This window comes from Muntiacus reevesi, chromosome X, assembly GCF_963930625.1.
Source record: "Muntiacus reevesi chromosome X, mMunRee1.1, whole genome shotgun sequence".
In the NCBI taxonomy this organism is placed as follows: Eukaryota; Metazoa; Chordata; class Mammalia; order Artiodactyla; family Cervidae; genus Muntiacus; species Muntiacus reevesi.
The window spans coordinates 32,511,665-32,517,556 of NC_089271.1; the positions used below are offsets into that span (position 1 = coordinate 32,511,665).

General features: G+C 35.5%; 1 non-coding gene across 1 annotated transcript; it reads right to left on the bottom strand.

The window, feature by feature from the left end:
• Window positions 1-5,159: 5,159 nt before the first annotated feature.
• On the bottom strand, window positions 5,160-5,231 carry TRNAC-ACA (transfer RNA cysteine (anticodon ACA)). The gene has a single exon. It is a non-coding gene; the product is annotated as a tRNA-Cys (tRNA).
• Window positions 5,232-5,892: the final 661 nt, after the last annotated feature.

Sequence of the window (5,892 nt, forward strand, 5' to 3'; positions counted from 1 at the left end):
ACCTATTTCAAATCCTGAAAGATGAGGCTGTGAAGGTGCTGCACTCAATATGTCAACAAACCTGGAAAACTCAGCAGTGGCCACAGGACTGGAAAAGGTCAGTTTTCATTCCAATCCCAAAGAAAGGCAATGCCAAAGAATGTTCAAACTACTGCACAATTGCACTCATCTCACACGCTAGTAATGTAATGCTTAAAATTCTCCAAGCCAGGCTTCAACAATACGTGAACCGTGAACTTCCAGATATTCAAGCTGATTTTAGAAAAGGCAGAGGAATCAGAGGTCAAATTGCCAACATCCACTGGATCATCGAAAAAGCAAGAGAGTTCCAGAAAAACACCTATTTCTGCTTTATTGACTACGCCAAAGACTTTGACTGTGTGGATCACCATAAACTGTGGAAAATTCTTCAAGAGATGGGAATACCAGACCACCTGACCTGCCTCTTGAGAAATCTGTATGCAGGTCAGGAAGCAACAGTTAGAACTGGACATGGACCAACAGACTGGTTCCAAATAGGAAAAGGAGTACGTCAAGGCTGTATATTGTCACCCTGCTTATTTAACTTATATGCAGAATACATCATGAGAAACGCTGGGCTGGAAGAAGCACAAGCTGGAATCAAGATTTCCAGGAGAAATATCAATAACCTCAGATATGCAGATAATAGCACCCTTATGGCAGAAAGTGAGGAGGAACTAAAAAGCCTCTTGATGAAGATGAAAGAGGAGAGTGAAAAAGTTGACTTAAAGCTAAGCATTCAGAAAACTAAGATCATGGCATCTGGTCCCATCACTTCATGGGAAATAGATGGGGAGACAATGGAAAGAGTGGCTGACTTTATTTTTTTGGGCTCCAAAATCACTGCAGATGGTGATTGCAGCCATGAAATTAAAAGACGCTTGCTCCTTGGAAAGACAGTTATGACCAATCTAGATAGCATATTAAAAAGCAGAAACATTACTTTGCCAACAATGGTCCATCTGGTCAAGGCTATGGTTTTTCCAGTGGTCATGTATGGATGTGAGAGTTGGACTCTGAAGAAAGCTGAGTGCAGAAAAATTGATGCTTTTGAACTGTGGTGTTGGAGAAGACTCTTGAGAGTCCCTTGGACTGCAAGGAGATCCAACCAGTCCATCCTAAAGGAAATCAGTCCTGGGTGTTCATTGGAAGGACTGATGCTGAAGCTGAAACTCCAATATTTGGCCACCTCATAGGAAGAGTTGACTCATTGGAAAAGACCCTGATGCTTGGAGGGATTGGGAGCAGGAGGAGAAGGGGATGACAGCAGATGCGATGGCTGGATGGCATCACTGACACGATGGACATGAGTTTGAGTAAGCTCCAGGAGTTAGCAATGGACAGGGAGGCCTGGCGTGCTGTGATTCATGGGGTCGTAAAGAGTGGGACACGACTGAATGACTGAACTGAACTGAACTGACTGAGTGTTCTATGGGATGCACTTTGGAAAACCATTCTAGAAAGCTAATATTTTAATTTTAGAATATAGTAATTATCACTGTAAGCATTCATATTTCTCTCTCTTGAGTAAATCAGGTGTCTTTTCAGAGGTCTTGTTGCTTAGCTACAAAGTAACCAGAAATGCTTAATGAATCATCTGAAAATCAAATTATCAATAAAGTACATTATCACTTTCTATTATTGGGAGAGTTGTTTGGCTTTTTTCATATTAAGAAGAAAGAGTCATATTTAAAACTTACAAGGTAACACAAGCTGCCTGATAACTTGATTAAGTAAGCATTAGAGCACATTTTAGGACTGCTTTATTGTAAATAAGAGAATCGACAACTGTGTTACAGGATCTACACGGATCATTCCTGTAAAAGCACCTCCCTAGGGGATCTCAAGTACATCGTTACCCAAATACTAAATAGTATTTTACATTTTCTGAAAGCAGAAAAGCTATCAGAAGCTTCTGTCTTACATGTAGGGTATGAATTATTTGCTTCCATTAATTTTTTAACTTGTCAGCAATGTTTCCCTTTTGAAAAATACCTTATGGTTCCAAATTATGCATTCATATTATTTTTTTGCTAGTTGAACATTTCTGTCCATACTGTATCCCACCATAATTTCTTAGCTTGATACCTGACACAGAATAGGTACCCAATTAATAGTTTTTGAAAAAAATTGACAAATTACTGATCTGTACTTTCCCAGGAGAAAACATTTTCTAACTATTATTAATCAAATGGATTTTTATCTTCTATTTACATTACAGTGTTCTCATTTTCATACCTCCCTCCCTACACTTAGTCACATCTCGACTGATTGCTCTCGGCTTCTGCCAATAGCTTTTTCACCACCATGGTTATATCAATCCAGATACCAGTAATCGCAGCATTCTTCATAACAGCCAAGAATTTCAAATAATGTAAGCATCATCCATTGCTCAATGACTATATATACTGAAGTATTTCCAGATAATGAGATAGTATTCAGCATAACAAAGTACATGCTAAACATAATAAAAATTGCAAACTTCATGAAAACAGGAAAAAGTCAGCCACAAAGACCACTTCTTTCATTATTCTATTTAAATGACATATTCAAAAATCACAGCTTCCTAGAGACATAAAGTGGATTAATAGATTCCTAGGGTTGGAGGTGAAGCCTGGAGGTAAAAATAGGGATGTCCTAAAGTGTTCTAAAACTGAATTGTAGTGATGGTTGTGCAACTTGGTTAGTTTATTAAAAATCATTGAATTATAGAAATGAATTAATTTTCTGGCATGTAAGTTAAACTTTGTAAGGTATAGTTCGGGCCAGGGCAGAAAAGAAGGAGAGACGACCTCAACGGAGGTAGGTTACCTTTATTCAGGCAAGCAGGGGCGACAGTCGCCCTAACGACCAGGTTGAGAGCAAGAGGGATCAGGGAGGCTTCATATTTAATAAAGGGAGGTGTGTGGAAGCGATAAGGGAAACGTTAGTCAGGTAGGAAGCTTTGGGTAATCTTTAGTTGAGATGGCATTTGTAGTTGAACAGAGGTTTGGAGGTTTGGGGCAGGGGATGATAAATAAGTCTGAGGTAGATGCAGCCAGTCCAGAGCATCAGGGCAGGATTTAAAGTTTGGTTTTGTTTTCCCCCCGAGGTTAGATGATTCAGCAAGAGCCTTTGAGACCACTGTTTTTCTTTTCTAGGCCCAAGGACTCCTTCACACTTAACATAAAGTTGTTAAGTAACTAATGATTACTCACTCAAAATGAAGGTTCTGACCATCATCAGCCTATGAGCTAGTATCTTTGTTACATAAAACTGCTTTCTACAGACATTCATTTTGTACCAGAAATGCTTTTGACATTAAATAATACTATTCTAGGAACTATTTGAGAGTTGTGATAACTATTTCATAAGCACCCATTTGTCAGTATGCCTTTACTATCAGGAAATACACGTTTCATTTTCAGCAGACCTGACTGTATTATCCTGGATTAATCTCATTTTATTCTTTGATTTCTTTATCTGAAAAAAAAATATGATGCCCCTTCTTTATCAAGCATTTAAGTATTCACAAATGGAATATCTTCTAAACACAGAATATCAATTATGCCATTTAAATAATGTTCTGAGATGATTATTGCTCTAAGAGAGCTTTTTACCAAAGTTAGTTCCCAAGTGATTTTTTTCTAAATGCATTGGAAACTGACAGCTACTTTGCCCCATTATAAATATATCAAATTGCACCCTTTTCAAAGACAGAAACAGGTCAAAATATATTATAAAGCTAGAAAAACATTGCTTTTTAATAATACATTCATTCATGATTAGTAAGGAATATTCAGAATGCAACATTTAAGTAATTAAGTAGTTAAAATAGTTTTCCTTATACATGACATGAAAAAAATCCAGGTGGCTTATGTATCCAAATTCTTCATATACATTAAAATAGCTAATATGAAAAATAGGTTTTTGCATTTTAAATCAGGTTGTAACAGAAAATATTTTAATGTAGTACAACCACAAGCTTTTCCTGTATTTTTTTTTTTAGAACCTGAAAGTGAAATGTATAGATTTTTCACTATCCCTATGATTTAATTTTTCTCATCAGAAGGAGCTGAATGTAGTTGTCCTTTGGTGTAATTTTTTCCCTAAGAAGACATCTATGTTTTTCTACCTGAATTTTTGAAATTTTTCTTAACCAAAGGCATATTAACAATTTAAAGCATCTGAAGGTTTTTCAGATAGTTTCTCAATACTTTTGAAGAAAAGAAAATTTCAAATTCAATCAAAATCTTACGGAATAAATAACAAGAGAACTTTAACTTAAAATGGTAATTCTATACAACTTGGAGATTAAGAAGGCCATATTTGACAAGGGCATCACTCTGCCCTAAATGCAATGTTGGGCTGAATCCTAATTTATCTTTGAACTCTGCCCATTATTCTTTGATACTAATATATCCTCGAATTATAAAATTTAAATAAAACCCAAAAACAGTAAAAGAGAAGCTGAGAATATCAAGTTGATATTAGCCTTAATACTTCAAATTAAATAAAGTATTTAAATAATATACTTCTTGGTTGTATGACCTTGGACAAGTTCTTATCTTCTTTGAATGCCAGGTTATCGGTAAAATGGATTGAGAGTTATACTATGCAATAAATGAGTTAACATGTCAAACACTGTGTAGATCACCTGATACATGGTAAGCATTCAATAAATGAGGAAGAAACTCAATTAATTCTTTATTGAGCCAATCAAAAACAAATTGAATCTAAAATAATGGCAACAATATAAGATATTCTATATTTCTTAGAATTTTCTATTGCAACCTGGACATGTAGGAAAAGCACTGAACTTAATATTCCTAAACATTATTCTAAAATTTTAGTCAAACCATTTATTTAAAAAATTATTGAGAAATGATTGCCATAAATGGGTAACTAAACATTTTCTGTTTAACAGAAAGTTATCCTATATAAACAGACACCAGTTCTCAAGAGTTCATCATTCCAATTCTTTTTTCCTCAAAGTCACAGTCTAATTCAACTCCAGTGGCTTTTAGATATAGTGAAGTCGCTCAGTCATGTCCAACTCTTTGTGACCCCATGGACTGTAGCCCACTAGGCTCCTCCATCCATGGGATTTTCCAAGCAAGAATATTGGAGTGGGTTGCCATTTCCTTCTCCAGGAGATCTTCCCAACCCAGGGATTGAACCCGGGTCTCCTGCATTGTAGGCAGACGCTGTACCATCTGAGCCACCAGGGAAGTCTTTAGATATAGTAGATGACATTAAATGGTAATATTTTGTCAACAACTGAGTTCACAATATTTTGCCTTAAAATTTAGAAATCAATCACATACTTCATGGAACATACTATTAAAAATATTCAGCAACTTTTAAAATCCACAATTCTGTAGTTACTCTGTATTTCCCTCTAATGTAGACATCAAACAAAACATTTCAAAAGAATCCTGTCACTACCATGGATTGAACTCCACAAGGGAGTATTGGGTATGTCTTCTCCAGCCACTCATTTTCTTGAATGATTAAAAGTTCATGTGAATGATATGCCTGAGAAACAGCACACTCTAGATCTATGATGTGTTATCATAATGTAGGTAAGATACACACATTTGCAGCAACATTTCATACTAGGTTATAGATGTATGGTTTTAAGATGCCCATTCAAATGACAGGTCATCTATGATAAGTCTATTTGTGAAAGTAATACACTGACTGTGAAAAATCATCTATTGCTTTAATGATCACATCAATATCATTGATATGATTTATGCATCCTTTATTTCTAAATTTGAGAATAAAATTTTCACTTTCCAAATTAATTGGTTATCATTTTGGTTATTGGACTAAGTATGTATTGGAAGTTTATATGACTAAATTTTTTAATAGTCTTAAGAGAAAGTA